General features: G+C 40.8%; 1 long non-coding RNA gene across 1 annotated transcript in view; it reads left to right on the plus strand.

Annotated features, from left to right (window-relative positions):
- The first annotated feature begins 1,193 nt into the window (after positions 1 to 1,193).
- Positions 1,194 to 25,335, plus strand: part of LOC145517638 (uncharacterized) — a 101,734-nt gene continuing 77,592 nt past the window's right edge. Inside the window, exons 1-2 of the long non-coding RNA XR_014062222.1 lie at positions 1,194 to 2,253; positions 2,972 to 3,086. This is a non-coding gene — a long non-coding RNA (uncharacterized LOC145517638). The remainder of the gene's footprint in view (positions 2,254 to 2,971; positions 3,087 to 25,335) is intronic.

Consider the following 25,335-nt stretch of genomic DNA (forward strand, 5'->3'; position numbering starts at 1 on the left):
TTAGGATTAGGATAACTAATTAAATGGCTTGATCTCATTCATTCTTTATTGACTCAAGAATCAAGTGTGTGGACCATTCAATATATTCTGAGTTGGCTACCAGAGGGAATCACAGGATTATTCTTTCTTAATTCCTTATCTGAAGAGAAGATGTGGAGATTAACTGATATATTTTGATTGTCATCTCCATGAGTTTTCCAGTTTGGATACAGGAAGAAATGTTGATATCCATATAAATATTTCTACAAGAACTGAGATATTAAATAAACTTGATATCTGACTGTATTTTTATGATGCCTTTAGTAATGAAGGGACATGATTATTTTGATTCTCCATTGCCACTCTTATTTAAGAATTGGTTAAAACAAGAGAAACAAGAGAAGGCTCTCCTCTCTGAGCCAGATATAGCACAAGCGGATCGCAGGTGTATCTCTAAAGCCCCGGGAGGTCGGGAGTCAAGAACCACTGCATCCTTGTTCTTTCTGGGGTTATTGATAACACAAGTGTCTGCTTCTCTCCCTGCATCTATGTGACCACCTCTCTCTCTGCAGAGAACTTATTTGCACCTAGTTCAGGCTTAGCCACCCAGCTCTGAAATGATATCATATCATAGGTCATGGTTCAGGCTCTGAGCCCCTTAATGTGAGATCTTGAGAGAAATTCAGCATACCTCAGATGGGAATGAGAGTGATTAGGTAGAGAGCATGCTGGAGAAGACTGTAAGGTGTGGGGAATTGCTGGTTTGGGGGTGGGGGATGGAGAGTGAGTTGGTTAAGAAGACATAAAGAAGCAAGGAGGATATTTCTGATATCTCTAGAACAGTAATTTCCTAGGTCTATAATAATTACAAAGTCAGCGCTGGCTGTAATGTTACATTCAGGTAAACAATTTGCCCATTAATTAAATTCCAAGTGTATCTGTCTAAAACATTAGGCCAATTTCCTGTCTGGCTTTATTAGTCATGTCTGTGTATTACGTATATGTAAGCTAAGCTTCCTAGAAGTGGGCTTCCCTGTTAGCTCAGATGGTAAAGAATCTGCCTGCAATGTGGGAGACCCGGGTTCAACCCCTGGTTTGGGAAGATGCCCTGGAGAAGGGAATGGATACCCATTCCAGTATTCTTGCCTGGAGAATCCCTTGGACAGAGAACCCTGGTGGGCTACAGTCCATGAGGTCACAAAAGAGTCAGACACCACTGAGCGACCAACATTTCCTAGAAGATGAGCCTGGGAGGAGGGTTCTTGGGAGAGTGGTTTGATGAAAGAGCTCTCAAGTGAGGGACAGCAGGAGAAGACAGGAAAAGAAGAGGCACAAAGTGGTCCAGACTGGAGAGTCAGTTCACCTGGGTTAATCAGCTTCACCAGAGGCATTTCCTATTAGGCAAAATGGCCAGGCCTTTGAAAATCTGTGGTCATCAGTCCTTGGATGCTAATGCTGCTACTTGCTAGAAGAGAGGGGACATATGGCCTCAGGCCAAGGCAAAGCTTGCCTTGCAGATGCAATACACCAGAAAAGGGGCAGTTGTGCACCATTGGCTGCCAAACTCAGCTGCTAAAAGGAGCGTCTACAGCATACCCCACAGCATTCAGGGCTGCAGGACTTTCCAAACTTGGCTAGGGTTGCACAAAATGAAAGGCAAAGTCAGGTTAGGTTATTTCAATTTCCTCATCCTCGATGTCCTGCACATCATTTTCTGGTGGTTGACTTCTGCAACTCGCCCTTGAGCATTGGTCTCTGGTTGGTTCTCTCATCCATGCATTTGTGGCCACAGATTCAATTTCTTTGGAAGCTAAGGTATCAATATCCAGTAGTCATGTATGGATGTGAGAGTTGGACTATAAAGAAAGCTGAGTGCCGAAGAATTGATGCTTTTGAACTGTGGTGTTGGAGAAGACTCTTGAGAGTCCCTTGGACTGTAAGGAGATCAAACCAATCCATCCTAAAGGAAATTAGTACTGAGTACTCTCATTGGAAGGACTGATGCTGAAGCTGAAACTTCAATACTTTGGCCACCTGATGCAAAGAACTGACTCATTGGAAAAGACCGTGATGCTGGGAAAGATTGAAGGCAGGAGGAGAAGGGGATGACCGAGGATGAGATGGTTGGATAGCATCACTGACTCAATGGACATGAGTTTGAGCAAGCTCTGGGAGTTGGTGATGGACAGGGAAGCCTGGCATGCTGCAGTCCATGGGGTCGCAGAATTGGACACAACTGAGGGGCTGAATGAACTGAACTGAACTGAACTGAAGGTATCAATCTAATAACTCAGTGAGATAATCCAAGTTCTTATGTTTATGGATGAAGATTAGAAGTACATTCCCAGAGACTAGGTTGTTCTGGTTACAATGAATGAGTAACAAATTACCCCAACATAAGTGGTTTAAAGCAGTGATCATTTACAATCTCTTATGGTCTCTGTGGGTCAGGAGTTTGACAACGGACAATAAGATGGCTTCTTTCTGGTCCATGATACTATCTTTAATGACCTAAACTTGAAAACTGCACAGTGTTAGTTCTGCCACATTCTATTGGTTGAGACTGTTACAAAAGGCCAGCTGATTTCAAAGGGTGGGAGTGTTCAGAGTTCCACTCTTGATGGACATGTTGACATCCTATTTTAAGAAAGCATGAAAGGGACTTTCTTGGCAGTCCTGTGATTTCAAACTTCACCTTTCAGTCCTGATGGTGTGGGCTGAAACCCTGGTTGGGAAGCTAAGATCCCTCATGGGGCCTCCTGGCCAAAGGCAAAAAAACAAAAAACAGAAGCAATATTGCAACAAATTCAGTAAAGACCTTAAAAATGGTCCATATCAAAAAAGTTTTAAGAAAAGCACGAAGTATTGGATAAGTTTAGGAAAAAAAAACAATACTTGTATGTATTGATTCATGCAATAAAAAAAAATTAATGGACAGTTTCATATAAAAGGTTTGGTGCTAACCATTTTGACTATTGTTTTTAAAAATCAGTATCCCAACCCACGCTTAACAATGATGATGGCCCTCTCTGCTTCCTCTGTGGTCGTGTTCTCTGATGGAAGGAAGGACAGTTGAGGAGAAGGCCAAGGCAAAAGAAAATGAAAAGGTAAAACTGAAATGCACTGAGCTCCAAGGATGCATGTTGTTAGCATATCTGTCATGTTTTATTCACGACCAGCTCTAAAAGCCAGAGTTCCTTTCTCTTCCACTTGGGTACATTTATCCAGAAAATTTCAGAAAGTTCATGGCCCTAACTGTCTCTTTGCCAATGGGTCTCAGATGACTAACTCAAGCCAGGGTCACTCTTTCAGGCTCCAGCCCTGTGTGTGTGTGTGTATGTGTGTGTGTGTGTACACAGTCTCTCAATTGTGTCTCACTCTTAGTGACCCCATGGACTATAGTCCTCCAGGCTCCTCTGTCTGTGGAATTCTCCAGGCAAGAATACTGGAGTGGGTTCCCAGGGGATCTTCCCAAGCCAGGGATCAAACCTGGGTCTCCTGCTTTGCAGGAGGACTCTTTACCATCTGAACCACCAGGGAAGCCTGCCATCTTATATATATATATTACTTGTAGGTGAGGGAACAAGGCTTTGTTAGTAAGTGCCAGAGGAATTTTCAAGAGTGCTTTTCTATCAGTAAATCTTTCAGTCTTAGTGCTTCATCACATTACTAAAGTCTGGCTGGGCCAGCGTATATTTATTTATGTGTCTGGCAATCTCTAAACATTACCTAAGTAAGGGGAACACAAGGCTCTGAGTAGGAACACCTTTAATCAAGAATGAAATTCAGTGACATTCAAACAGCCCCTCAATCCTTTTTAGAGGAATGCTTGTTTTGAGGCCAAACTATTGGCAGCTGGCAGCATCCCAGATCTAGACATGATTAAATTGTTGATTTTATTCCAAAGTCTCCCTCAACCAAACCAGAGAGGGACTTAAGTGAGGATGGTGTGAGCTCTTAGCATTGTTGAGGACCAGACACTCTAATTCAGAAGGGCACATTAAATTTCTACTCTTCCAAAGACAAGAGGACTATTCTGCGTCCATTATGATTGAAAATAGGTTAATGGTTTATTTCCTGTTTTGACTGCGGCTGACCCAGGAATGAGCATTCATCCTCATTAGCCGGCTTTGCTGCCAGGTCAGCTCACAGGAAAGTAGATCCATGGATATGCCACTCAATTTACTTCCTTTTCACATAAAACAATGGCTAGTGGAAGTTGTATGAAGGCAGATTGAAAGTTTTGGCTCAGATGGTAAAGAATCTGCCTGCAGTGTAGGAGACTCGGGTTCAGTCCCTGGGTTGGGAAGATCCCCTGGAGAAGGAAATGACAACCACCTCCAGTATTCCTGCCCGGAGAATCCCCATGGACAGAGGAGCCCGGCGGGCTACAGTCCATGAGGTCCCAAAGAGTCGGACACGACTGAGCCACAAACACTTTCACTTTCAAAGGAAGTTGACTTGGCTGATGGAAGTTGTAACCTAAGGAAGGGCTGCCTCTCAGAATGGTGAGCTTTCATCACCAAAGGTGTCTGTCGGAGGAGCACTAGATCACTATTTCCATCTGAAAGAGCAAGTTTAGGGGTTTCCGGAGATCAGAGGCTGGGATTCTAAGCTCCCTCCCATCTGGGATCTAAGCTCTGCAGTGATTCATTGTCCTTTTTCTGATAGAGGCCATCACCTGGCAGTTGTAGGTCTTCAAAGTGGGCTTTCGTGAAAGATCCTCCCTCTTCCAAGTACTCTGCCTTTAATCTGATGCATCAGATGTATCATTGCTTTTTATCTATGCCTTGGTCCAAAGTTCTAAGCTTTCTTTATTAAGATTATTTGAGAATGTACCTGTCTGTCTTAGTCTTGGTGAAGAAGATGGCTATGCATTTTGAAAACTACCAGCCTTTCAAGGCTCATGAAAACGTGAGCTTACAATACACTTATATATCCAAATGGACACTACCGTTTTTATACGGGAAGCAAGTATAATATCTCAGATCCTTCTTTCCAGAGTAAAGTTGACATTGGATTATACAAAATGTTAATAATATCTTAAAAGATTTTCTGATATATGAAGAATGTGACTTTGAACATTGTGAGTCTGGGAAGCAGATATAATTCAATGGAGGAGGTGATTCCAAGTTAAAAGGCAGTATTGCATTTTATGTAGGATAAAGAGTACTTCACAGAAACCCGTGTGTATGTTAGCTAGTTTACTTTTTTCAAGTTTTTTATGCATTAAAAAATAAATGCTTCTTTAGAGAGAATTATATAGTTACTTCATTGAATACAGATGCATTTTATAGGCAAATTCCATCATAATCACTCAGCAAGTGTTTGTTAAATAAATGAATTAACAATAAGAATGTCTATGTCAGTTCTTTTTAAAATTTTGAAGAATGGGAAAGATGGATGCATGGTATGAGTCCACAAATGTTCCTTAAAATATTCAAACTATTTTAGAACCTATGAATTAAATATCACTTAGTCTTTTCTTCCCAAAAAGAATTGTCAGAGAAGAGAATGAAGGAAGGAAGGGAAAATAAAACTATTTTCTTCTGAATGCAAACATTTTAAAAAGAAGAGACTTTGAGACTTGCCTGGTTTTGTCTATATTACAATGTTATAGTGAACTGGATTAAAATTTCTCAATTATGCATCTTTTCTATGGAATAAGGCATACATTTTAGAAGACAGATAATGTGAACATGAGCTATATATTAAATAAATGAATAGAGAAATGGATGACTCTGGTATCTAAAGAGGAACTTGAAGTGGCACCCCTCCTCAAAATATAAGATACAGAAATTAGCTTCTGGGCAAGTTGTATTCAGAATTCCTAGAGAATTATCAAAATATGTGTAAAATCACATGAGTATTGACTTGATTATATCAAGTTTGCCACATAAGAAATGAAAATTTAGAGATTTTTTAAATGTGTGCTTATTAAACTTAGCAAGTTCATTGCATATGTATAAAATAACGTGTCTTCCAAAAAGTATATATTCCTAAACCCAACAAAAATTAATGAGATAAGTGGCTTTGTTTCACATTTTAGTAGATCTATTCAATGTGTGGTTTAATGAATGACTGCTGGATTCTACAATCTGCTTTTTACGTTCAATCTGTCATGTCATTTTGGTTGAAATTATATAAAGAAAATCTGGCTTCACACAGATGTATAACTTGAGAAGGAAGGAACATTTTAATAGCCTTCTCTGATAACTGTGACAAGAGTCTTCTTTGTTACTGTACCAAAACTTGAAAAGTAGTATCTGCTTGACAGTTAATTATAATGTGATCTGAAACCTTAACAATGAACTTTCTGTGCACCTTCAAGGATACAATAGGATATTGTTAACTGAAGTCACCATGCTGTATATTATAATTCTGGAACTTATTCATCTTATAACCGGAAGTTTGTAACTTTTGACCACCTTCACCCACCCCACCCTCCACCTCCTCCATCCACCTCCACCTTCTAACTCTTCCAGGCACCCCTGCTCCTGACAATCATTAACTTACTCTCTGTTGCTATGAATTTGATTTATTTATTTTTTAAGAATTAGAATCTGTTGGCCTGAAACAAATAGACTGCCTGAAACAAATAGGAATTTCTCCAGCAAAGATGGGCTTACTGGGGATTGGTTGTTCAGTTATAAGTTGTGTCTGGCTCTTTGTGACCCCATGGACTGCAGCATGCCAAGCTTCCCTGTCCTTCACTATCACCCAGAGTTTGCTCAAACTCATGTCCATCAAATTGGTGACGGGGATCAGTAGAGAGCTGCAGTTCTGGGTCTACAACCACAGTGAGCTGCAGTGAGCTCACAGTGAGTGAGTTAAGACACCTGAGTTTGTTTTTCTCAGATCCCAGATATAAATGCCATACAGTATTTGTCTTTCTGGAGAAACCACAGGTCTAGGAAGGCATTCCTAGTGCCTTGCTGAGCTGACCTGGGCGTGGGGAGTAATCCTGTTCCTCTTACCGTTTCCATGTGGTCCTCCTCATCTCTGTGGTCCAGGGGGTGCTTCAGCCTCAATCCAGGTTCTGGATTTTCCCAGTGATGTCTTGTTTATGGATCAAAGCCATTGGCCTTCCTGGGGTGGGGGGGGGGGGTGGGGCTGAAGTCCAGAACAATCTATGTTGCTATCTTGATGATGTCATCCTCCAGTTTTGGCTTAAGAAAAGTTTTGACCTTGCAGATCTTTTGGAAGGCTTCTGGGGACCCTCGTTTTTCCCATACTACAGTTTAGAAGCTGTTGTTTTAACCTTCCATTTTGGTGTAGTTGCTTGGGAGGTATGCATAAAAAAGAAATTTTTAACATACATAGCTCAACAATTCCAGCAGGCTCTTCTTGAAGATCATAACAAATGCAAAACTGAGAGGGAAAGGTAAAGAACAGAAAATTACCAATGGCAGCCTTGAGAAAGAAGGGCAAAGTCTGAAAACGTGCACCTCATTTTAAGACTCACCATAAACCTGTCCTGTAATTGAGATAGTGTGAGTCAGGCCTGAGGACAGACAGACCTAGGAAACTGAATAGAGCCCACAAATAGATCTGCATACACGCTGCAAAAATTAGTTTAGACAAATGTGCCAATGGAATGCAATGGGGAAAGGAGAGTCTTTTTAATAAATGATACTGGAACAACTGGATATCTGTGTGCAAAAATAAAAATTGAACTTGATAAATACCTGACTTGAAAATTGACAGGCCCTGATGGTTTCCAGGCAAAATTGAAAAGCTAAAATGATAAAGTTTCCCCAAACAAATGGGATATCTCTGTGACCTGTGTACTCAAAGATTTCTTAGAGATATTGCAAAAGCATTTAACAGGGGAAAAAAAGGTAAATGGGACTTTGTCAGAATAAAAAATTTTTCACTCTTCAAAACTTTCTTAATAAATAAAAAGACCAATCACAGTCTAGGAGAAATATTCACAATCTATGTGTTTATATATATATGACAAAGACTTGAATATAAATTTTATAATTTCTCCATATAAAACACAAAAGACAAGCAATCAAGTAAGAATTGTCAAAAGACTTGGATAGGTACTTCACAAAGGAGGATGTAAGAACTGCTAATAAAGTGCACGCAAAGGTGTCTTTTAACAGTGTTAGTTACCAGGGAATTGCAATTTAAATCCAGAAGCAAATTCACCTAAGTGGCCAAAAGAGTGGCTTAATTTAAGTAACTTCAACACCAAGTGCTGGAGAAGATGTACACTGCCACAGATATCTCACACTTGTAGGATGTAAAATGGTACAACCAGGGTGTAAATTGATACCTTTTGTAAAATTAAGTGCATACCTTCCTTATGATCCAACAATTCCACTCTAAGCCATTATTTCCAGCAGAAATGAAAAATATTTGTACAATAATGTATAGTGCAGCTTTATTCATAATATCAAAAAATTTAAGCAATTTAAATGTTCACCAACAGGAGACTGAATAAACAAATTCTAGTATATCCATCCAATATTACCAAGCAGTAGAAAGAAATGAGCTATTGATACACACATGTGGATGAATATCAAAAATATTTTGTGGAGTGAGGAAAGTCAGACATGAATCTGTCATATGTTCCCATTTGTATGAAGTTCAAGAACTAATTTGTGGGACTATAACTCAATATGGTGGTTGCTCTGGGTGTGAAGGAGGAAATATACTATTTTAAAAATGAATTTGTATTAGAGGACAGTTGCTTTACAATGTTGTGTTAGTTTCTGCTGCATAGCAAAGTGAATCAGCAGATGTATCCATCCATGTACCCTCGTTTTTGGATTTCCTTCGCGTTTAAGTTACCACAGAGCATTAAGTAAAGTTCCCTGAGCTATACAGCAGGTTCTCATGGTTATCCATTTAAGTGAAGTGAAAGTTGCTCGGTCATGTCCAACTCTTTGTGACCCCATGGACTGTATCCTGTCAGGCTCTTCTGTCCATGGAATTCTCCAGGCCAGAATACTGGAGTGGATAGCCATGCTCTCCTCCAGAGGATCTTCCCCACCCAGGGATCAAACCCAGGCTTCCCGCACTGCAGGCGGATTCTTTACTGTCTAAGCCATTTTATATGTAGTATGAATAGTGTATATATGTCAATCCCAGTCTCCCAGTTCATCTTACACCTGTTTTCCCTACTTGGTGTCCATGCATTTGCTCTCTACATCTCTGTCTCTATTTCTGCTTTGCAGATAGATTCATCTGCATCATTTTTCTAGATTCTACACATATGTATTAATATATGGTATTTGCTTTTCCCTTTCTGACTTTACTCTGTGTGACAGTCTCTAGATCCATCCATGTCGCTTGCAAATGGCCCAATTTTGTTCCTTTTCATGACTGAGTAATGTTCCACTGCCTACATGTACCACATCTTCTTTGTCCATTCCTCTGTTGGTAGACATTTGGGTTGCTTCTATGTCCTGGCTATTGAAAATAGTGCTGCAGTGAACACTGAGGTGCGTATGTTTTATTGAAATAAGGTTTTCTCTGAGTATTTGTCCAGAAGTCGGATTGTACTGCTGAGAGAAATGATGGGAATGTCTCGGGTGAAGGCAATGCTCTGTGTCTTGACTGGATGTTGGCTCCAAGGGTACATATATTTGTAAAACTTGTCAGAGAGTGCACTTAAGATCTGCACGTTTTACTCTATGTCACTACACCTCAATAAAAATATAGAAATGCATATGCTAATCATCCACACAACAATCATGAATATTTTCTTGCTTTGTTAAATGAGGTGTTCAATCAAAGATGTACATTGATTGAATTATGAATATGAAACATGCTGATTACCAATCCATATTCATTTGGAAACCTAGAGACAGAAGCAAAAACTACCGTGTGTGATAGGAAGATGGACTTGCCTATCCTTCAGTTTTTAGTTTTCAATCTCTTGTCTATTAATATGATAATTGCCTTTAATGACTTTGTTCTCCTCAGTGTAATCAGACAGGAAACTTTAGATGGAAATTGCATAAATTATTCTAACTCCTGCCAGGGAAAGAATCCAAGATTTTAATCAACTTCTGCACATTTTATTCTTCTTGTTAGGAAGTTTCCTTTATATTCATACTTAACTGACAGGCCCTCTCTGGAAGAAGCAGTCCTTATTAAGTGCCCCCATCAATAGAACCTTGTTGCCAGGGTAGACAACAGATGACATTCTTATTCAAAGAGAGTCAACGGTGCCAAGGAATATTGTGCAAACTCACCCGACTCTGATGTTTTTACATATAATCTCATAAAAATATTAACACCATTGCTGGTACTGGCTTTATATATACATATTTCAGCTTATAAAATATTCTGCACTCAAAGTGAACATCTGCAAGGAATATAATAAGAAAGACACCATTGCCTCCATTCTACAGAGAAAAAAATGGAAGTGTATGACGTTTAAGCTCATTCATCATTACTTTAATAAACGTGGATCATGCTCTCCATCTTTTGTAGACACAACTGAAGTTTTTCTTCTTTCCTGAAGCTTTCCTAAATGGAGCTTTCCTCACTTCTCACTAGACCTTCACGGTCAACCTTCTCAGTATTTGAGGCAGCAAGGAGTCTCTGAGTTGAAATCCTCCTTCAATCGTAGGAATCCTAGGTAGCGGGCAGGTGGAAAGTGGAGGTGGAATCCACTTAAGAGCCTAGGGGGATAACGGTGCCTGATTTGGTGGATTCTGCGCATAGTCTAGTCCACGTGCTGTACTGGGATGAGGGGCACCAGGCTGTGTATGTATGGCTGAGCCCCTTTGAAACTATCACAACATTGTTAATCAGCTATACTCCAGTATAAAACAAAACGTTTGAAAAAATGTAAGCAGCCTAGATGTCCATTGACAGATGAATGGATAAAGATGTGATACCTTTATACAATGGAGTGTTACTCAACTGAAAAAAAGAACAGACTGGATTGGAGTTAGTTGCAGTGAGATGGATGAACCTACAGCCTGTTATACAGTGTAGAGTAAGTCAGAAAGAGGAAAAACAAATATTGCATATTAATGCCTATCTATGGAATCTAGAAAAAAAATAATACTAATGAACCTATTTGCAGGGAAGGAATGGAGAGGCACACATAGAGAACAAACTTGTGGACACCGTAGGGGAAGGAGAGCATGGAAAGCATTGAAAAGGTAGCATTGACATGTATACACTATCATGTAAAAAATATGCAGCTAGTGGGGAGCTGCTGTATAACACAGCGAGCTCAGCCTGGTGCTCTGTGACAACATAGAGGGGTGGGATGGGAAGGAAGAGGGAGGTTCAAGGGGGAGGGGAAATATATATATATATATATATATGATTATGGCGGATTCACATTGTTGTCGGGCAGAAACCAACACAACATTGTAAAACAATTATCTTCCAATGAAAGAATAAAGCACATACCTCCCAATTGGGATGGAAAATGGCAAAAAAGCAAACTGAATGCTCTTTCTTCCCATTTCAAGAAAGGCCACCTCTGCTAAAGATCTGCAGTCCAGGACTTCTTGAGTTAAGGAAACACTGAACAGAATACATTTTATTTGGTTCTGAGCTGTATCATTCTAAATGTTGGCTTAAAGAGGTCTCCAATGCAGAGTAACTTTAGTGTCCGAGTATTTCCAGAGGAACCTAGTGCCCACCTACAACACAGGAAAGAATAGCAACCATCCATATGGTACAAGATGTGGTGCTAAAAACCAGCACTGGTTTAGAAGACAAATTTGGGTTTTGGAAAGGGTTTGAGATCATGAAAGCTCGATCAGCCCCAGACCCATAGCCTGAATATGTCACAATGCCAGACATCGGCTTGCTCATCTGTAAAAGGGGGATAATAATATCCTGTCCTATCTATAACCAGGGGACCTTCCAGAGATTTGGAAAATAAACATTGAAAGCATTTTGAAGCTGAAGGACTTATGTCCACCTGATGATGTGGTTGCCATGACAATTTGCCACTGCTTCTTTGCCTTTCTTTGAGGTTGGTCATAAGACTGAATTTCTTTTGGGCTTATCCCTTGACTTACTTGCAGCCTCTTAAAAGCCAGAGCCTGCTCATTATAAATTTGTTTAGAGATCTATCACCAATCTTTGCTCTTTTAGGGAGTTTTATTCTATCTCATCTTTGGGAATGTCCCATTTGTAACGTATGCGTGCCGACTCTGGCAGGAACGGCGGGTGCATTTGTGTGTCTGTAATTGGAAAAGAGAAAATAGGTATCATTTCCTTCTCACTCAAGACTCTTCATCACAGGTGAACCTGAAGAGGACAGGCCTTAGTCCAGGAAGCTGAGGGTCTGGAGGGTCTGTGTGACGGGACCTTGGGCCTCCGATGATGTCATCAGGCATATCTCACTCTCTGCCTTTTTTGACTCTGCTTTCTTTGGCCTTGGCTTCATTCTCGGAAGAACTCAGACTGTTCCCTGTTGGTCTGAGGACGGCTGCTCTCAGCTTGAGGAGGACCACCCAACTGTCTTAGGCAGTCCAGGTGCTGTAACAAAGTGTTGCAGCCGGGGAGACTCACAAACAACAGAAGCTTGTTTCCTGTAGTTCTGGAGGCTGGAAGCTCGGGGTCAGGTGCCCTCGTGGTCAGGTGAGGGGCCTTTTCCCATGTCCTCACAGGGCAGAAGTGTCCTCTTTTATGATAAAGGCCACTCTCCAATCATAGGGCTCCACACTCAGGACCTAGTCACCTCTTAAAGACCCCGCCTCTTAGCAACATTACCCTGGACTTAGGGTTTAAGATTTGAATTTTGCTTTGTAATAATCTATAAGGGAAAATATATATACATATATATGCATATATAAGTATAGAATGGATGTGTGTATACTGTTGGATATATATATATATAATGTAATGAATATATATATAATGGATATATATATATATATATAATGGATATAATGTATGCTGTTGTATACACCTGAAACTAACATGGTATTGTAAATCAATGATACTTCGAGAAAAAAGTAAAACTCAAAAAAGGTTTGAATTTTGGGGAGACACAGATATTCAGCCCATTGCATTATTTCATTAGCTATCCAACATCAGAAAAAGGTCTCTCTCCTGAGGGCACAAATAAATGCATGACAATTATGTCTCATTGGCTCGGATGGTCTGCTGGGTTGGGTCCACCCATCACGGTGACCAAGCACGTGCAGGGCTCTACCCGTCTCAGGTCCGAGTCACGTGGACAGCAAGAGGGGGCTGAGGGGGTCTCGGGAAAGCCAGGGGCTGCCAGCAGATGAATTCTGAGCACACACCTCCCTGTGGCCTGACGCTCACTGCTGTCTCCTTCCTGCGTGACTGAGTGGGCTGATGCTCACCAGCTGAAGCTGGTCCTGTGAGCGCACCATCAGCAGCAACATGGGGCTCTCCTGCCCTCATCCCAAGAGGCCCTATCATTCTCCTCTCCATCTAAAATGAAGCTTGACACTTGTGATCAAGGACAAGAGCATGTAGACATTCCTTAAGAAGTTCCTTTCTCTAGCTAGTTCAGTGAAAAGTATCCTTCTTCACAGGTGGCGCTAGTAGTAAAGATGCCGCCTGCCAATGCAGGAGATGTAAGAAACATGGATTCGATCCCTGGGTCGGGAAGATCCCCTGGAGAAGGAAACGGCAACCTACTCCAGTATTCCTCCCTGGAGAATTCCATGCTTGGTGGGCTACAGTCCATAGGGTTGCAGAGTCGGACATGACTGAAGCAACGGAGCACACACAACTATTCAATGAGAAGCAGAATTCTTCAACAAAAGCAGTCAAGCAGCAGTTTGGTTTCCAGACTTTGTATGTTTTGACTTTGACTGATGCATTCATTTCCTGTGGCTGCTGTAGGCAATGATCACAAACTTCTTAGTTTTAAACCGCACAGGTGTGCTAGCCCATAGCTCAGAGGTCAGGAGTCTGACGTGGATCTCACTGGGCTAAAACTGTGGTGTGGGCAGCTGTATTCCTCCCAGTATCTCTGAGGGTAAACCCATTCCCTGGTCTATTCAAGCTTTTAGAAGCCACGCTTCTGGGGGCCTCGGTCCATGGCCTTGCCTCCATCTCTGTATCTGCTTGAAATCTCTCCCTCTCACTTGACAATACTCTTTGTGTCCAGGAAGAACTCAGCTATGGGTCTGCATGGTTTATTAGACACAGACTTTACCCTTGACTTTGAAATGATTGGCTGAGTGTTTTTCATGTTTATTTCCCAATAACTAATGTGTCTCATCTATCAAACAATGCTTCTTTTCATTTTATCTTTTTACTGCTCTTGCTTGTGGAAGCTTTTCCAGGAAACTCTTTTAAGAAATTCTGTTGGATGGATGTTTAACCTTGATTTCTTCCTCAGTACAATGCCTTTTGAAGATTTACAAATAAAATAAGAGTGACTTGTCTGTGTTATAAAATAAAACGAAGCAAACGAAGTAAAAGATACACGTGACGGTTTCCTCTTGAGTTTATGTCCTCGCATGTCTGCATGTGTGCTCAGTCGTGTCCCACTTTTGTGACCCCATGGACTGTAGTCTCTTCCAGGCTCTTCTGTCCGTGGAATCTTTCAGGCAAAAAAACTAGAGTGGGTGGCCATGTCCTCCTCCAGGGGATCCTGACCCAGGGATCGAACCCAAGTCTTTTGTGTCTCCTGCATTGACAGGCAGATTCTTTACCACTGTGCCTCTTGGGAAGCCCTCAAGTACCTTAGGAAATGCTAATGCTGAAGCTTCCGTGGATGCCAAAGTCAGAAGAAAAGAGAAAGAGCGTGCCCACTGTACTCCTAGACGATAAGCTAGGTCATCTTCTACTGCATGACAATTGCCGTGAAGCGGAAGAGCAGCAGAGGCCCAGTAGTAACTTAATTAACCAATCGATAATTTATTTGAGCTTCCATCCAATGAGAAAATACAGTAAAATATAGAAAACATAGGTAATGTATAGAAAATTCAGTCTTGCTATAGTATATCAAGTAACGTAATATTGCAATTTCCTCTCATGCCTCAAATAAAAGCATATTTAAAGCATGATAGGAAATTACAAGGCTTCCAATGGTGCTGTCTTTCTACATATCCATCTTTCAGTGATTTATCTTATTTAAAGTATTTTCCTTAAGTGAACCATGCAGCATCTTTGCCACCAATAGGGAAAATATTAAAAAAGAAATAAATACATGTAACCCTTCCCTGTCTTTTCTTGTAAACTCCTCCCAAACTGCTTCGTTCATGTGATCCACCAGCACAAAAGTGGTGCATTGAAAAATAGCCTCAGCTAAAAGCAGGTATAAGGCGAGGTAACCAGGCTTATTATGTAGGATTCTACAGACAAACTGTGTGATTTGAGGAGGAATTTGAGGAGGAAGTGTGAAGATTTGCTCTTTTTTTTTTTTAGAGAAAACACCCAACAGATGCTCCGAGATATTAAAACCCCTTTTTAGTTGCACAGGGAATGGAGTTTCTGCAGAGAGGCTGGATTTTATAGAGCAGTATTCTACGTGGGCAACTTCATGGCCAGTCACAGGTGGTTCAGCAGAGGACCAGGTGTGCACAAGAGACGTAGCATTCTGCCTCTATGAACATATTCTAGGATGCAATAAAATATAGACCCATGCTGATCCTGATGAACATGGTTTGAGAAGCAATCGTTGACCTGGGGTGGCTCAAATATTTATTTAATGCGATGTTGTAATGGGTCAGCTGTTGGAACAGGGGTTCTTAATCCTTCAAATACAATTGTGATTGCCGCACCCTCTACCCACGCCCTCTCCTCTCCTGCAGTTGTGGCTGAGGGTAATGGACCTTGACCTTTCTGTGTAATTCAGCAGCTAATAATTCTGCCAGTGTTTCTCACTCTTCCCCTGATACCCAAGCCTGAGCTTTCAAAGAACTGGTTATTTCTGCACAGAGAATCTCGGTCCCGAGAACCCTCTTGGCTTCAGTGCAGACAGCACTGATAACGTCTTACTCTTGAGAATAACTTCTATGTCCATAAAGTAATATCATCGTATCTACAGCTAATGTTTCCCCATGGATGTTGAGAAATTTGTTAAAACTTTGGAGGATGGGCTGTATACCTGTTGCTCTTCAGTCGCTAAGTCATGTCTGACTCTTTGTGACCCCTGGACTTCAGCACATCAGGCTTCCCTGTCCTTCACTCTCTCTTAGAGTTTGCTCAAATTCATGTCCATTGAGTCAGTGATGCTATCTAACCATCCTATCCTCTGTCACCTCCTTCTCCTGCCCTCAATCTTTCTCAGCATCAGGGTCTTTTCCAATGAGTTGGCTCTTTGCAGCTGGTGGCCAAAGTATTGGAGTTTCAGCTTCAGCATCAGTCTTTTCAATGACTATCCAGGGTTGATTTCCTTTAGGATTGACTGTTATACTGGCAACATATTATTATAGTGCTAAGAATTAAGACTGAATGCCTTAATACCTATATCTGATTCTAAGAACATATATCTTAAAAGTTGCACACGTCTTATTTGTCATATTAACTTATTTCCTATTTCCTATAAGGCTGAACTAATTCTAGCCTTCTATTCATGATCAAATTTATACAATAGAAAAGCCAGCATGATGAACAATTTCTTACATGAAATTAATGATAGCACAATATGCAGCAAAATATCACACAGACTGTTGAGATATCTTTCCTAAAGCACTTCCAGGGATGTTCCATCATTTCTTATTAAAACAATAACAAAATGCATGCCCTGGACAGTATCTTATCTGAGCAGTGAAATTTTGAGTAGTTTTCAATAGTCCCGTGCTCATATTCTTTGATCAACCACTCAGGTTCAGAACTGAGGGAGTGAGTTCCATTAGATATCTTCAGCAATATCTTTTCACTTCCAAGTTATTTACTATCTTCTCTTTTCTTTCCCTTTTTCTTTTTTCCTTTCTTTTCTAAGTGTTTTTTCCAGTCGTAATGGCAACCCATACCTACTCTTAGCCCTAAATTAAACAGCATGGCGGTAATTACATCGTTGCCTACTTTTGCAAGAGAACAAGTACACCTCTCAAGAGTTCTGATGGTCTTTCTCATACTCTTCCCCAGGGTAATTTATATTTAAATCTGGTTCTTTGACGGTGATGCTTGACTCATTCTCCAGAGCTTTAGAGTCTAAGTCTGCAGTAACCACTACCTGCCTCTGAAGATCCAAGTGAGAAGTATACGCGGAGTGTGGGTTACCTCACTACCTTCAATGTGCAGCACTCCTGTTGTAAACGTTTCTCATTTGCTCTTTGGCTCAGAGCTAGAAACCTCCAGTCTGACTTCCAGGTTCTCATTAAACACATCTGACAACCACCCAATTTCCCTTTTATGACTCCCCTCCATCCCCCTTTAGTTCTAATCAAACCAGTCTCTTATTCCATTAGCTGCCCTTCCAATCTCCAAAACCCAGTTTCGGCTCATCTCCCGCTTTGGAATTCCAATTTGGATGGCTGTCAACTGTGTTCCCTCTGCCAACGCAAGTCCTGCAGGTGCTTTTCAAGCCAGGCTGAATGTTCTGACCATATTAGCAGGCTTCTTAAGCGAACCCTCTTTCAGAATCACCCTTCCCTCCCTGAATTCTTTCAACACCGATACACACGTTGTGTCCCGCACTTGTTCCCTCTTCAGCGTTGTGATGGCTTCTTAATTTATACCCGGCTCCTCTGACACATGTCTTTCTTTCCCCAGGGGACAATAATCTCCTTCATTTCTTCTGAACTTCTCACAGCACCTGCGTGAATCTTTGACACCCTATTAGTGCCTTGCATTCTCATTGAACTGATTTTCATTACACAATGAAAAGATTGTCCAGTGAATGATGACTCTCCCAAACATAACTTTCTACTGAATTTTTATACTGTTCTGAAAAAGCAAAATAATAAAGATGACTTTTTATAGTACAGTTTCTAGGAGTTCACCTAGTATTAGATACTAGACACATTTCCGTCTCTTATACCATTTATGCTCACTCAGTAGGGAGAACCAGTATGCAGAAGGTAAAGCAAAAGACAGAAAAACAGTGAAGTTGTTCAGTCGTGTCTGACACTTTGTGACCCCATGGACTGTAGCCCACCAGTTTCCCCTGTCCATGGGATTTCCCAGGCAAGAATATTGGAGTGGGTTGCCCATTTCCTTCTCCAGGAGATCTTCCCGACCCAGGGATTGAAGCTGGATCTCCCACATTGTAGGCAGATGCTTTACCATCTGAGCCACCAGGGACCTCAGTTGGTAAAGCAAAATCCTTATCTAAATACTCATCAGTACTGATGGAAAAAAATGTATGCCCTGAGCAGAAATGTTTAACTATGTTTGGGACAAAGGGGACTCTTTATCTTAAGCCTCTGTTATCTTTATTTTGATCCAAGCTTCTGGATATTGGTAGATAGTTCAAATCAAAGGGGATTTTACTGGATAAAAAAAATCATAAAAATATTAAAATAATATGTAGTTTGCATTTTTAGGCCTTAGCATGAAGAAAATGTACAGATTTCATGTATGGATATAAGAATTGGACCATAAAGAAGGTTGAGCATTGTAGAATTGATGCTTCTGAACTGTGGTGTTGAAGAAGACTCTTGAGAGTCCCTCGGATTGCAAGGAGATTAAACCAGTCAATCCTAAAGGCAATCAACCCTGAATATTCATTGGAAGGACTGATGTTGAAGATGAAGCTCCAATCCTTTGGCCACCTGATGCGAAGAGCTGACTCATTGGAAAAGACCCTGATGCTGGAAGGATTGGAGGCAGGAGGAGAAGGAGATGACAGAGGATGAGATGGTTGGATGGCATCACCGACTCGATGGACATGAATTTGAGCAAACTCTGGGAGAAGGAGGACAGAGGAGCCCGGCGTGGTGCAGCCCATGGAGCAGCAAAGTGCTGGACATGACTTAGGAGCCTGAAAAACAACAAAGGAAATACAAACCTGCTTGAGAAAAGTCTCATAGTAGTTAACTTAAAGGTAGCATTTTAGGGCCATGCCTTTTAACTCACTGTGAAATTGAAGTGAAAGTGAAAGTCGCTCAGTCATGCCCAACTCTGTGAGACCCTGTGGACTATACAGTCCATGGAATTCTCCAGGCCAGAATACTGGAGTGGGTAGCCTTTCCTTTCTCCTGGGTATCTTCCCAATCCGGGGATCGAACCCAGGTCTCCAGCATTGCAGGTGGATTCTTTACCAGCTGAGCCACGAGGGAAGCCCAACTCACTGGGAACCAAGGCCAAAATTTTTATTTCTCATTGATCATGGGCTGATGTCTTTGTAAAATACAAAGTCACGCTCACAGATGCCACAGTTAAATGGCTATAAAACTTTCCAAATACTTACTTCCACTTTCTGGATTTCTTTCATGGGTGGGTAACAAATGCTTCATGGATGCCAGCCACCTGTGGACCACCCTTTGAATTGCAGAGTCACTAGAACAGAAAAATCGCTCCAAAGAGACCTGTTATATTTTCTGACAAGCAGGAAAAAGGAGCACTTTAAAAGATTAATATTATATCCATTAAAAATAAAGAAGTAGTTGCAGCTGAAGGTGGACGGGTTGGGACTCTGTGGACAGTTACTTGGCAATAATCAAGGCAAAATGTTCTAGGCAGCAGATTCAATTCACTCTGAACAATGTTACCCCTGTGAAAGGAAGTGGGCCAGGAGGCCTACCAACTTTTCTGGTGAAAAATTATCTTGCCAGAGGACAGATTCAAAGAGCAGATGCGGCTGACCAGTCAGTGGGAGGTAGGAGTCAGGTGTCTTGAGTGTGTTAACTCTAAGCCTCCTTTGATGGCGGGTGGATGGCCTGGGCTGTGACTTTCAACAGCCCTTTCTTTTCTTCTTCCTTTCTCAGCACAACCCTCGTGGCGGCATCAGAGGGGCAGGACATGATAACGAGGGGACAGTCAGGAGCTGAAGTCAGGGCAGGTCTCCCAGAGCAGCCACTTTGCAGGGCGGTCAGAGCTCAGGGTCTGATCCTCCAGCTTTGCAAGTGCAAAACCACGTTTTGTGAGTATACTTGGGGTTGGAGGGAATCGGCAACTAGATAGCAGTCAGGAGGGACTGATATGTAGACCCGAAGGCCAGGTTTTTAACTAATGTAGGAACAGAAATGGCCAACGCACTGTGACTTTTATGTCAGCAGGTGGGTGCGTGTTCTCCCTGATGGAGATGCTGTAGGGGAAATTAACAGAAATTGGAATCATATTTCACAAGCATGATATTAGAACATCAGGAAATAGAATGCTATTTTGGATGGCATTAATGGCCAGTGTCATCAACCTATAAAGATGTGATGCAATTAAACCTCTCTCTCAATTTTCATATTTAGTGAAAAATGTGCTGAGCATCCTGCTTTGACTTGAAAGATATGCTGTCATTTAAGGGGATAGTGAGACAATCTCTGGGAGTATAGATGTCATTAATTCAACTCTCAGAGGGGAATATTGTTCTGACTCTTTTCAGGCTTCAAAAGTGCTGGTATTATTGTGCACCAGTTTTGCTCCTGAAAGAAATGTGAGCATGTGTATGTGTGTTTAGTCCTTTATATCATATGATATTAATATTCTTATATTTTTCAGCACAAAATATGGGTTTTATTTCTCACTTTCTCACGTGCTATCAGGTTGTACAGTTCAACTTGCCTTTGAAAAAAGAAAGAAATTCCATTTCTCCAACATAGAATATGATTAATAGGTGCTCCGCTTTAGTTTCTTATGTATATATAGTCATAGAGTTAAGAAAATGCTCATATCTCAATGGCTAACCATTAACATTAGGACAGTAAAAAAAATAAAGGAATAGTAACATCAAATTTATAACATTGATGTTGAATACAGGCAGTGTAAATTACTTCTAACTTAGGGGCTTCCCTTGTGGCTCAGCTGGTAAAGAATCTGCCTGCAGGTTGAGAGACCTGGGTTTGATCCCCAGATTGGGAAGATCCTCTGGAAAGGGTACCCACTCCAGTATTCTGGCCTGGAGAATTCCTTGGACTGTATAGTCCATGGGGTTGCAAAGAGTCAGACACGACTGAGCAACTTTCACTTCACTTTAGTTTTTGTACTCTAAGAATAATGTAGGAAAATTTATTTCTAATTATGGCAAATCACAATCGTTTAATTAATAACTTGTGGTAAGATTTTTCTCTATTTAACCTATACTATATAGTTTTATCTTATTATAATATGTATGCTTATAATGCTTGTCTATATGTATATATCACATGCCTGAATACACATGTTTACATGTATCTGTGTATGTATACAGAGAGGTATGTATGTGTATCTCTATTTTACAAACTCATACAGCAGTTATTATATTATGATAAACTAAAAATGTAGAGTTTGCTTATTGAAAGGCCCTAAACAAGCAATAAAACTGAATGGATTTTTTTAAATCTTAAAACAATTTTTAAAATTCTCCTTTCATAGATCAATGGAACAGAATACAGACCCAGAGACAGACACACACAGACCTGCTCAACTGACTTTTTTTAAAGAGCTGTTTATTTTTTCATTTTTATTAAAAAATTAGTTTTAACTACTGGACTATCAGGGATGTTCCTCAACTGATTTTTTTCCCCTGAGGCAGTGGCAAGACTTTATTGTGGTATTTTTCAGTGATATTTGTATACTGTCTCCTTTCATAATTTGAGACGTTATAATGATTTTTGTTATAAATTTCTTCATAAATATTCTTTCTGATGGATGACACATTTATTTTTGATAAAGATGCAAAACCATTCATTAAAGGAGGGAATGGGGAAAAGCTTTTTCAGCAATTGGTGCTAGAGAAATTAAAAATCCAAGGGCTGAAAGCGGAAACTGGACTAAACCTTATGCCTCATACAAAAATTAGCTCCAAATGAATCATGAACTTAAATATGAACACTAAAACTATAAAATTTTTAAAAATCCTAGGAGGAAAAACTTGAGGATATAGGTAAAGAATTTAAAGACTTGCTGCCAAAACACAATCCATAAAAAAATTGCTTAATTAGACTTTATCAAAATTAAAAACTTGTTCTCTGCAAAGGACCATATGAAGAAGGTAAAAGACAAGTAACAAACTTAGAGAAAATACAAACCATATGTTCAACAGAGGACTAATATCTAGAATAAAGAATTCTCAAATTCAACAGTAAAAAAAAAAAAAAAAAAGCAAATAGAAATGAGTAAGACCTTAACAGGAATGCTGGCAACTGAGAACCTGGTAAAATGTTCAACATCATTAGGCATCAGAGAAATGCAAAATAAACCCACGATGAACTATTGCTATGTACCTGTCGGAATGGCTAGAGTAAAAATGGAGATGACATCAAATACTGACAAGGATGAGGAGCAAACGGATTGCTCCCACATTGACGGTGGGGAAGGAAGTGGTCCGGCCATTCTGGAAAACAGTTTAGAAGCTTCTATAAAACTAAACATGCAAATACAATACAATCTAGCAGTGGTATCTGTGGGCATTTATCCCAAAGCAATAAAAACTTATTTTTATACCAAAACTATATAGAAATGTTTATCATAGCTTTATTCATTACTAGCCTCAAACAGGAAACAGTCCAGACGTCCTTACATAAACAAATGTTAAACAAACTTTGGTATTTCCATACCATGGAATGCCACTCATATTAGAAGGATAAACTATTGCTGTTCATCCAACAACTTGGATCAGTCTCCAAGGAATAACATTGAGTGAAAAAAGCCAATAAAAAAAGTTGCATACTTTATGATTCCACTTACGCAACTTTTCTGAAATAATGAAACTTCAGCAGTGCGGAGTATACTGGTGGTCGCCAAGGCTTAGGGAGGGCTTCCCTGGTGGTTCAGATGGTAAAGAATTCATCTGCAGTGCAGGAGACCCAGCTTCCTTCCCTGGGTCAGGAAGGTTCCCTGGATAAAGGACTGGCTACTCGCCCCAGTATTCTTGCCCAGAGAATTCCATGGACAGAGTAGCCTGGAAGGCTAAGAATCAGACATAACTAAGCGACTAACATTTTCAAGAATTAGGGGCTCGGACGAGGAAGGGGTGGGATGGGTTTGGCAAAAAAGTGGGTGCGGTTTTCAAAGAGGAAAAAAGATACAGATCTACCCTGTACCTAGAGTGTAATGGATACACATGTGATAAAACTGTATGGAACTAAGCACACACAAGGACTAATGAGTTGTATCAGTGTTAATATTCTGACTGTGATATTACACTATGGTTTTCTAAGATGCTACCATTGTGGGAAACTGAGTAAAGTTTAGTAATGCACAGGGTCTCTGTATTATTACTCACAAATTCTCTGAATGCATAATTATCTTAGTAAACATTTCAACTAAAAGCAAACACCCCCTTTTTTTCATTGATTTCTTGGAGATGGACCATTTGGGGTTGCCCTTAGTATAAGATAGTGGGTACACTCGGTCAAGGCTGGTTCTAAATCTTTGGTTAGGTTTTACATGGGCTGGGAGTCTTGTGTGGACCATAACACACATAACACATAACACACTGTCCATTTAACACAGTCCAGCCTTGATGACATCACAGTCTCAAAGCTAACCATTCATATGAAGTATACAGATTTTTTACAGCTTTCTTCTCTGCTACATTTTCTTAAGATAGATCCCATGAAGAACCTTCTGTCTCTCTTACCTGAGGCCATGCCCAGAACTCTGGATGTCTCACCAAGCCCATGGTTTCATTGTCTAGTGCTATGTTCTCAGAAACGCCAGGTTTTTTTGTTTTTCTTCATTTATTTGTTTAAGTATACGGAAGCTTAAGTGTCTTCTCAAGAGCCCACAATGAGTTCAGAATCAGAGTGTGCTTTTGTACTTTCCTAACCACAAGAAGTTGAAGTTCAGTTCAGTTGCTCTGCCGTGTCTGACTCTTTGCGACCCCATGGACAGAAGCACACCAGGCTTCCCTGTCCATCACCAACTCCCGGAGCTTGCTGAAACTCATGTCCATGGAGTCGGTGATGAAGAAGTTGAAGGATATTATCAATACCTTCACAATTATAATAATAAAAGAATCTCTCCCTTTGATCCTAGAAATATAGGCTCTGAAATATGTACACAAAAAGTTCATGCAGTAATAATTACAACTGCAGAGTAAGCCTGCCCTATATAAAGTGAGTATTGTACTTAGTTCCACAGACTTCTTTTACCCCACAGCCCTTAACTTTCCCCTCTTTTCTCTTAAGCTATGGAGAAAAATTAAAAAAAAAAAAAAATAGTATTCTCCTGAGTGATGTTCTAGTCTCCCCCTTTGGAGCAGAAGTCCCTCCAGGGCTTTAAGGATATCAATTTATTCAGCAACAAGGCAGAGTTTTCCCCAAGAGTTGCTGTTACGTAACGTTGTGAAAGCTGTCCTCACTAGTGCAGGCTGGAGATTACATTAAAGGAGATGCCAAGGGCTCCTGTTGAGAATTAGGACAGCCTCACTATTCACGGCTCAGGCTCAGACTTTTCTTGGCTCTGATGATCGTCTGGAATCTCCTTTCTCCCTCAACTGGGCCCCCCCTCTAACTCTTTTACTGAAGTTCTGATGCCTCCACTTCCATCCTAAAACTTGAAAAGAGAAAAAAAAATTGCAAATATCTTTAGTGCCTTGCAATTTCTGCAGGGCTGCCCTGGCGCTCACTGGCTCTCTAATGAATCTTCCGGTGTGTGCTCCCTGGAGCTGGCCTCTGCTGTAGCTGGGGAGAGCCATGGAAGACTTCATCCTAACATTACCAGAGAATGTTAGGAACCAGAACAGAAAGCTGCCTGGCCCCTGCCTCCTAACTCTGTGGGCTCTAATGTCTTATCTTTACAACTTCCCCAATGATGGGAGCAAAGCAGGGTGCTCTCTAGTTCATTAGACAGAAAGTGTGTATACGAAGCTACCAGGAAGATATTTTATAAATGAATGCCGATATTTCCCCTTCCAATGTAATTAGATATTCTGTTTCTATCTAAGGTCCTTATTACACCAAAAAAGAATAATGAAGCTTTCAAACATGATACAGCTGGGCAGATTTCAGCTTCCGCACAGAAAAGCAGGCCTGCCAGCCCTCCAAGTTTCAGGAGGAGGCCAGGGGCTGGCAGGCAGGCAGGCAGAGGGGGAGGAAATCCGACTCCTTTGTAGGGGAGAGTCAGAGGGGGTCTAAGAAACACCTGATCAAAAAAAAAAAAAAAAAAAGCCATGTGGTGTTAGCTGCCTGTTGTCTAAAATTTTTAAAGGCAAAGCAGGGTTTAAATAGGGGGCCAGAGGAAGAGGTGAGTCAACCCCCTACTGCTTTAGGAAAAAGCAACTCAGCTCACGTCTGGTTTTATCCAGTTTCCCAGCTCCACAGGCTCCACTGAGGAGACCAGCATGCTTCCAGGGTGTGCAGAGAGTTTTGATCACACAGTAGGAGAAAGATGATGAAACTCAGCTTCAGC

Source organism: Giraffa tippelskirchi, chromosome 8, assembly GCF_054371585.1.
Source record: "Giraffa tippelskirchi isolate mGirTip1 chromosome 8, T2T-mGirTip1v1.2.pri, whole genome shotgun sequence".
Classification (NCBI taxonomy): Eukaryota; Metazoa; Chordata; class Mammalia; order Artiodactyla; family Giraffidae; genus Giraffa; species Giraffa tippelskirchi.